Source organism: Phalacrocorax carbo, chromosome 3 (genome assembly GCF_963921805.1).
Source record: "Phalacrocorax carbo chromosome 3, bPhaCar2.1, whole genome shotgun sequence".
Classification (NCBI taxonomy): Eukaryota; Metazoa; Chordata; class Aves; order Suliformes; family Phalacrocoracidae; genus Phalacrocorax; species Phalacrocorax carbo.
Genome location: NC_087515.1, coordinates 112,714,885 through 112,724,503, shown reverse-complemented (window position 1 = coordinate 112,724,503; position 9,619 = coordinate 112,714,885). Strand labels below are relative to the sequence as shown.

The 9,619-nt window shown below is 46.3% G+C and overlaps 1 long non-coding RNA gene across 1 annotated transcript; it reads right to left on the bottom strand.

The window, feature by feature from the left end:
- Window positions 1-206: 206 nt before the first annotated feature.
- Window positions 207-8,426, bottom strand: LOC135312892 (uncharacterized). The gene is made up of 4 exons (XR_010372514.1): window positions 8,226-8,426; window positions 6,674-6,746; window positions 5,199-5,330; window positions 207-539 (listed from the first exon to the last, which is right to left on the bottom strand). It is a non-coding gene; the product is annotated as an uncharacterized LOC135312892 (long non-coding RNA).
- Between the last annotated feature and the right edge of the window lie 1,193 nt (window positions 8,427-9,619).

Genomic DNA, 9,619 nt, shown 5'->3' with positions numbered 1-9,619 from the left:
GACAGACAGTATGACACTGTTACTGCAGGAAAGCACAGAAAACACATTTTTCTGTAAGCAGCAGGCCACTGTTAGACTGCAGGAATGCTTATACGAAGGCTCTGTTTAGAGTCATCACATGAAGGGTTAATAATGATCACAAAATATATAAATGTTTACATATTTTAGTAAATACATAAACATAAATTATCTACATCCGTAATACCTACTACTTTCATCTGATTTTATTATGGGCTCCTCACATCCATGACATGCTTATAAAGATCCATTCAAGAAGTTAATCTTTGATACAGATTAGGCATGACCTAAATTTTGGTCTGCCTTTCTCATATGCTCTTGCAGGAGAAAGGTTTTGTTTAGAGAGCTATAGTTCCTATAGGTGGTGTCTGTGCCCACAGGAGCTGCTGCACAGCTTGGGCACCAGCCTGCACAAAAACAGACACAGCTTGAGGATCCTTTCCATGCAAACTCAGGACTGCCTGCATCCACCTGGGCAGAGATGCTCCAAGACCACTTCCTTCTTCTCTTTCAGCCCCTTTCTGCAAATACAAGCATCAAACAGAAAAAAAATCAACACGAACACCACACCACTTGCGCTCTTCAATTCAGCTGCCTTGACACCATATCAACCAAAACATCAGGGCAAGGCGGGAGGGAGCAAGCACAAGGGAGAGACAGAGGGAAAACAGGTTATGCAAAGAGGAAATAAACACAGGCACAAAACAAAGCAAAACAGGCAAGATCAGCAACAAAAGAGGCAAATTCAGGAGACAGGCACTCGCTCGTGAACTTGGCAGGTGAAGCGATGCAAGGAGCATGTATATGACTGCATTTCAGTAACTATTACGATGCTCTTGTTCCTATCAAAATGGTTGTCACATGAATGTCTTCTCTATGCCTCTCTATTTACCTTTGTTGAAACCAGGATCCAGTAGCTCCAAGCCCAGGACAACAGGCAGATGGTCAGGGCTGGATTTGGCTGTAGGGGCTTGCACCATTTCTACCTGCTCCTCACAGTCCTGAGTACTACTGTAAGCTGGCCTCCTTTGGTTCACCCACTCTCCAGCAATCACATAACCCCAGGGGCTAAGCAGCAGAGTGCCTGTTCAAAGGTCTTGAAATGGTTGTGTGAGGCATGAAAGAGAGAATGGGAGGACAGGCTGGACCCCAGCATGATGGTAGGGACCAGGAGCCAGGCAGCACTGAGAATCCCATCTACAAAGCCCATGGGCTTCAGCTACATTGATGTGATAAGATTCCAGCTCTGTAAAGCTAGAACTCATTTGACCAGATGTAAATGCCAATACAGAGGTTAATCATCAGGATTGCCTGTGCCGTCCATGAAAAGAAACAGTCGCATTTCAAGCACGTTCCATCCTTCTGGACACTAGCATATGACACTGGTCAGATGAGTTGCCCCATCTCGTTTATCAACTCTATCTGGACCCTGGGTTACAAGCCCAGATAAAAATTTCTCTGCTGTAGGCATGGAAACTTAGATTGAAATTAACCCCAGGACAAGTCACACATGGCACTTGATTGTCACAATGTCAAATGCCTGTTGCATGCCAGCAGCTCTGCCCAAGATGAATAAATATCCCTTTGACAATGTCATGTTTAAGAACATGCATTATCGGTACCATGTCAATAGAAGACTGAGGGCAGTAGGTTTTTATGATAATTAGCAACTGCTTGAGGAAATCAGAGTTTTAAGGGTAACTTAATTTGTTATACACTTTTCCCAATTAAAATTAACAGCATGGAAGTGTGACTGCTTTCTGGGAAGTTACTCTTTTTGCAGACAGTAGAGGAAGCCTCTTGATAAGTTGATAAGTCTTTACTTTTCTAGTTGAAGATGACCCTGCTCATTACAATGGTAATTCTAATGGTTGAAATAGATGACCTTTAAAGGTCCCTTCCAACCCAAACCATTCTATGATTCAATGATCAACAAGTAGCTGATTTTGAGAACAGATATAGAAGATATCAGAACCTCTTGTGGCTGCAGCAGGCCAAGGGAGGTGATTCTGCCCCTCTACTCCACTCTTTTAAGAGTCACAGAATGGTTTGGGTTGGAAGGGACCCTATAGATCATCTAGTTCCAATTCCCCTGCCGTAGGTAGGGATACCTTCTACTAGATCAGGTTGCTCAAAGACCCATCCAACCTGGCCTTGAACACTGCCAGGCATGGGGCATCCACAACTTCACAGGGCAACCTGTTCCAGTACTTCACCACCTTCATCATTAAAAAATTCTTCCTTTTATCTGACCTAAATCTACCCTCTCTCAGTTTAAAGCCATTACTCCTTGTCCTATCGCTACATGCCCTTGTAAAAACTCCCTCTCCAGATTCCTTGTAGGCCCCCTTCAGGTACTAGAAGGCTGCTATATGGTCTCTCCAGAGCCGCCTCTTCTCCACGATGAACAACCCCAACTCTCTCAGCCTGTCTTGACAGGAGAGATGCTCTGGCCCTCTGGTCATCTCCATGGCCCTCCTCCGGACTCACTCTAACAGGTCCATGTCATTCTAATGTTGGGGTCCCAGAGCTGAACACAGCCCTCCAGGTGGGGTCTCACAAGAGTGCAGTAGAAGGGGAGAATCACCTCCCTCAACCTGCTGGTCACACTTCTTTTGATGCAGCCCAGGATACCGTTGGCTTTCTGGGCTGCAAGCATACATTGCTGGGTCATGTTGAGCTTCTCATCAACCAACACCCCCAAGTCCTTCTCCAGTCCATTCTCCACCCACCCTGTACTTGTGTGCAGGACTGCCCCAACCCACAGGCAGGACCTGGCACTCAGCCTTATTGAACTTCATGAGGTTTGCATGGGCCCACCTCTCAAGCCTGTCAGGATCCCTCTAGATGGCTTCTGTTCCCTCCAGTATGTCAACCACACCACACAGCTTGGTGTTGTCAGCAAACTTGCTGAGGGTGCACTCAGTCCCACCATCCATGTTGCCAACAAAGATGTTAAACAGCAGTGGTCCCAATACCGACCCCTGAAGAACGTCATTCATCTCCACTTGGACATTGAGCTGTTAACTGCAACTCTTTGGGTGTGACTATCCAGCCAATTCCTTATTCACCAAGTAATCCATCTGTCAAATCCATGTCTCTCCTACTTAGAGACACAGATGTCATATGGGACAGTGTCAAATGCTTTGCAAATTCAAGTAGATTATATCTGTTGCTCTTCCCTTATCCACCAATGCTGTAACCCCATCACAGAAGGCCACCAAATTTTTCAGACAATTTGCCCTTAGTGAAGCCATGTTGGCTGTCACCTTATTTCCCATGCATCTTTGCATGATTTCTGGATCTGCTCCATGATATTGCTAGGCACAAAGCTGAGATTGGCTGGCCTGTAGTTCACTGGGTCTTCTTTTTCTCCCTTTTTAAAACCAGGGGTTCTGTTTCCCCTTTTCCAGTCGGTGGGAATTTCACTGGACTGCCACAACTGGAGTACTGTGTCTAAATCTGGACCCCTCAGCAGAGGGAAGACATGGACCTGTTGGAGCAGGTCCAGAGGAGGGTCACAAAAACAGAGGGATGGAGCAGCTCTCCTGTGAGAAAAGGCTGAGAACTGGGGGTGTTCAGCCTGGGAAAGAGAAGGATCCAGGGAGACCTTATTGCGGCTTTCTAGTACTTAAAGGGAGCCAAAAGAAACATGGGCACAGACTTTTTAGCAGGACCAGTAGCAATAGGACAAAGGGCAAAAGGACAAAAACAGTTTTAAATGAAAGCAGGGTAGATTCAGACTAGATTCAAGGAAGAAGGTTTTTACAATGAAGGTGGTGAAACATTGGAACAGGTTGCCCAGAGAGGTGGTGGATGCCCCATCCCTGGAAACATTCATCAAGTTGGACAGGGCTTTGAGCAACGTGATCTAGTTAAAGATGTCCCTGCTCACTGCAGGAAGTTTGTATTAGGTCACATTTAAAGGTCACTCCCACACAAGCTATGTTATGATTCTGTACCAGGGGTCTTAGGGGGTTTATTATGGGCTTGTGGATGTTATGGACCTGGACTTCAGTAGTGTCTTTGACACTGTCTCCCACAGTATCCTCCTAGAGAAGCTAGAGGCTCATAGCTTAGACAGGTGTACTCTTCACTGGGTAAAAAACTGGCTGGATGGCCAAGCCCAGAGTTGTGGTGACCAAAGATAAATCCAGCTGGCCACTGTTCACAAGCAGTGTTCCTCAGGGCTGAGTACTGGGGCCAGTCTTATTTAATATCTTTATCAACAATCTGGATGAGTGCACCCTCAGTAAGATTGCAGATGACACCAAATTGGGCAGGAGTGTCAATCTGCTTGAGGGTAGAAAGGCTCTGCAGAGGGACCTGGACAGGCTGCATCAATGGGCCAAGGTCAATTTTATGAGGTTTAACAAGGCCAAGTGCCAGGTTCTGCACTTGAGTCACAACAACCCCATGCAACGCTACAGGCTTGGGGAAGAGTGGCTGGAGAGCTGCCCAGCAGAGAAGGACCTGGGGGTGCTGGCTGACAGCTGGCTGAACATGAGCCAGCAGCGTGCCCAGGTGGTTAAAAAGGCCTGACTTGTATCAGGAATAGTGCGGCCAGCAGGAGTAGGGAAGTGATCATGCTCCTGTACTTGGCACTGGTGAGGCTGCACCTCGAATCCTGTGTTCAGTTTTGGGCCCTTCAGTACAAGGAGATCGAGGTGCTGGAGTGTGTCCAGAGAAAGGCAACAAAGCAGGTGAAGGGTCTAGATAATGAACAAGTCTTATGAGGAGCAGCTGAGGGAACTGGGTTTAGTCTGGAGAAGGGGAAGCTGAGGAGAGACCTTATCACTGTCTACAACTATCTGAAAGGAGGTTGTAGTGAGGTGGGTGTTGGTCTTCTCCCAAGTAGATAATGATAGGATGAGAGGAAATGGCCTCAAGTAGCATCAGAGGAGGTTTAGATTGGATATTAGGAAAGATTTCTTCACTGAAAGAGTGGTCAGGCATTGGAACAGGCTGCCCAGAGAGGTTGTGGAGTCATAATTCCTGGAAGTGTTCAAAAACAGTGTAGATGTGGCACTTCATGTCATCGTTTAGGAGGCATGGTGGTGTTGGGTTGATGGTTGGACTTTATGATCTTAGAGGTCTTTTCCAACCTTAATGATTCTATGATTCCAAGAAAAAACAACAATTCAGGAACCTACACCCAAAAAGCCATGTCACTACTGTACCTGAAGTATCATCCAGATGGGCCATACCCACAGAGAAACCCCAGCGAAGGGTGCATACTGTCTGTCTTCAGTGCTGACCTGCTGCTTCCATGCTTCAAGTCCTGTTGCCAGCCATCAGCACTGCAAGCAGAGCTAACAACAAAACCAAGCTTTAGCAAACTTGAGCCTTGTGGTGGGAGCCACAGCCCTATAATGCAAGATAAAGCTAATAATATCTTTCAGACACATGGGTTTGGGTAACACAAATGACATGATGGTGACTCATTTTAATTATAAACTTCCTGTTAGAAATATCACGGTTCCTCTGATGGCAGTTGCTCATCTGGCTTATCCAGCTGTTACCATAACTAGACAAAATAAAACCTTCTTTGATTCTGAAAGTATAAATAATTAAAGAAACCATTATTTTGAAAGAGTACCTGGTATTTCATAGTTACTGAAACACCATCAAAATAAACAGCAACATGCAGAGAGAAATAGAGCATTCTGCTTTGAGACAGCAGCTTTTATTACAATCTGCACTCCGTGAAAGACAGCAATAAAAGATCCATGCATTCCTCATGTGGAAGAGGCAGACTAACTCCCCACCCATACATGCTTCCAGCAAGGTTATCCTACATGATCAGATAGATCATTGCTAGTCAAGTGTGAATCAGAAGTCCATACCCTCCAGGCCATTCTTACAGGGTCAGGAGTTCAAAAAGTCTTGCTCATTTGACATGTAGGCTCAAATTTTCCTGAAAGCATAGATATAGAGGCCCTCACCTGGGAGTAAAGGAGCACCCAGGGCCAGTGCTAAGGTTGCAAACACCCCACAAAACACACTGTTTACCATCTTGTACAGTGAATCCCATGTCCCAGGTAAAGGTGTAGCCTACCACTGTCCCTGTTCCCCCAGCCATCCAGGAAGAGCCTCCTTCAGACAGCAGGGATGATCTCCATCCCCACACAAGTGACCTGCATGAGCACAGCAGGCCATGTAACATACCTGGCCAGACTGGACATGGACCTGAAGATGGAGCAGCTCTACACACCCTCAGCCCAGCACCTGGGACCTGATGCTGGTACACACTCCTGCATCTCCCAAACCTGCATCCCACTCATGCAACCAGACACCCTCAAGCCTTAATGGCCTGAAGTCCACTAGTCACTTGGCTCTGCTCTGAGGAACTGAAGTTTTCACCCCTAGTAGAAAAATTTAAGGGTGCTACACCCCTTTCCAGCTCAAAGCCTGACCCTTCCCTATGAGAACAGGGCCCTTGTCCACAGGCCTGAAGGGGAAGGGCTACTCCTGGTAAACAGAGGGACAGCAGGACAAAGCAGCTCATGCCAGCCCACAGCAAAACAAAGCTGAGCCCTCTGCCACCTCAGCAGGGCTTCTGGTGCAGAGCAAGAAGCACCCTCCTTACCACAGGCTCCCAGGGCTCCCAAAACAAAAGGCTTTTTTTAAAAAAAAAAAAGCTTTTTTAACGCACCTCTCAGGAGGTATAGAACATGATTGTCAAAGGCTCAGGATCAAGTGGTCTCCCACAGCACACTGCAGAGCTCCTGGGAAACATTAAGGCAGCAGTTAGTTAATTAGGGTAAGGTTTGCTAGAGCCTCACAGCCTGCTCTCACCCTCATTACAGGCAATACCAAGTTGTGCCATTCACTTCAGCAAGGGCAGGATTAAGTCACTTGTGGTTCACAGTAGCCCACTTGTTCCTCTTGGTGAGTCTGTCTCTCTTTGGCACAAAGAATTTGGAAAGCCCGTGAACCTAGTTCCCCAAGTCATACAGAAAGGTGAGACATCCTTTCCAATCTCCCTTCAGTGAACTCAAAGATGAAGCATGGAGCATAACAGCCCCCATAATAGTACCCTTGCTAGTAGGACTTCAAGGTCTATTTTTTTATCCCATCATTCTGTCTTCTGTGTTATTTAAGAACTTGATTTTGGGAGGCACAAAAGGCCTGATTTGCAAAGATGCTGTGATTGAACTGGGGGAGAACACAGGTGTACAGCTCTTCTGAAAATCACATCTCACACTGTGAAACCGAAGACCAAAAAATTACCAGTGAGAGCTCTATTTTTAGCTATCCTGTGTCATAGTATTCACCATTCCCAAGCAAACTTTCTGGCAAATATTTAGAGCAAGGCTCACAACTCCATGCTTTGTCAACAAAGCACAGCAGTTACCTAGGGCAGCTGTCGGCACAGCACCTGCAGCACTGCAGACTGTATTGCCTGTTACCATGGCACTTTTATTTGGATTTTGCCTGTTTGCATGTGTAGGATGCAAGATAAACTTTTTGTTTTTAATATGTGGTAAGCAGGGCACAAATGACCCCAAATAAAATTATTTAAAAGGCTCACCTAAGCCAGGGGAAACTGAGTTTTCACAGCCAGGCATTTGTGGCAGCCCTGAACCACACTTGCTGGCTGCTGGAGAGCTTTTCCTGGGAGGGTGTAGGTACAAGCCACAGAGGCAGATGCTGTTGTACCCAGGTGTGGTGTTGGCAGCAGGAAGAGCCAAGGCGGGGCACCATGGTGCAGCCAGCTCCATCCCTTGCTAACAGCCACATCTCCAGCATCACCCTGTGCCAGCACCTATATGAAAACAGGCTTGGTCCTTAAAGCCTCACAGGTAACCACACCATAAGGAACCACCTGCAGCTATTCAGGAGATCCGACATCTCCATTTATAGCACAGTGCATTTAAAATGAACTACCAGCACAAGACGACATGTTTTTTTCAGCAAGTGAAGTGCGGCCTTCCGGTGAAGCCACTGGAAATGGCAAGTGCCTTCTACCTGGGTTGAATATCACCTAGTATTTCATTCAGCAGGGGGAGGGCATGCACCATTGCTCAGACCAACTAAACCCACCTTAAACACCCACTCTGTATGATTGCACCCAAAGTAAGTTATTGCTGGACTGACACTACCCTGGAGCTGAGAACCAACCCCAATTAGAGGACTTTTAGGACAAAATGAAGAGCCCCCTCTGCTCTCTTATCGCACCTTCCCATCCACGCCATTAAACCTACCTTTCTGCTTGGATTGTTTTTATCCGCTGAAGGCTGGAAGGAGACACATGACCCCAGTTCCTGAGGGAAGAAATAAAGATTAGCAGACATTAGCATCCCTCCCTGCTGAGGGCACTTGTGTTTGCATCCTGAGAAGTCCTTCTCTACAGGAGCTATACTACTTGTTTGCTACAGCACCCGCATCCCAAAAAGAGCTCAGCACAGTCCAGAAAGAGGCACCCAGAGCAGTAGGTGCAGGAGAACACTAAGAGTTCTAGCATTCATTAAAACATATGGCACATGAACTAGGAAACCATTCCCATCCTCAACTGACATGTTGCATGGTGAAATTAAGCACATGTGGTGCACTTACATGTAGTCCCATGTGTGAGGTTACAAAAAACACCCAAACTGTAGAACAGGCAGATCCCCTGAAAAACCCAGCAGCCTGTACCATGTTTAAAGAGAAAGTCTGCTACAAAACCTTGTGCAGAGCAGGATTTGCACATGTAAACTCTTGCCCTGCGCTCTGTAAGCAAATACGGATTATACCTATATTCACATAGGGAGGGAAAGCCCCAGCAGCCCAGCTTTCCCCCCAGATGTGAATGTCACCTCGCACTTCATAAGCGGCCAGTGCTTGGCACTGTCACCTGAACTGCTGGAGCAGCGTTGCTTTCATTACCAAGGAGCCCCCCAGTGACAGCCAGATGTAGTGCCTGCAATAGCTAACGCGCAATCCAGCACAAATAAATCTGAAATCTTGTTTTAGAGTAAAGTGCAGTGGCAGGGGCCTAACCTGTAGAGAAATAACATTTAAGTTAGTAGAGAAGCCACGTGCATACCAGCAAGAGCACCCATCTGCCTGAAGACCTCCTCCAGAAGCAGCTCTGCCACCTCAAGGGGCACAGCAGCACCCTGTCAGCCAGCCTACTCACCTCAACACAACCACTAGGACCAGTTGCATAATGATCATTGTTGGAAAGCCCATTCCTAAATGCTTCCTTCACGCAAAATTAGTTGTCATGAACAACTTTCCCTAAGCCGCACAAAATTCACTCCCCCCGGGGAGCCTGAAGAGCTATCCTTGAGTGTATATGGCACATTTAAATGTGCCTCAATCTGGTTTTGCATATGTTATTTGGGGATATAAGTAATGAAATCACACCTGCTTCTTGAATACCTACACAGCAATATTTAACATTTGAAACATTTTCACTTTAATTTAAATGCAACCCAGCTATTCTATTTTGTATATAATCCCAGAGATTTAGCAGTGGAAGTGCGGTATCACAGCTAAATAATGGAAAGGTGGCAAGATTAAAAGCTGATGATAAAATTAGTCTACTTAGCATGGTGAATAGCTTTTCAGTTTGACAAGGGATAACCTTTTTACAGAAAAGTGTACTAAAAAA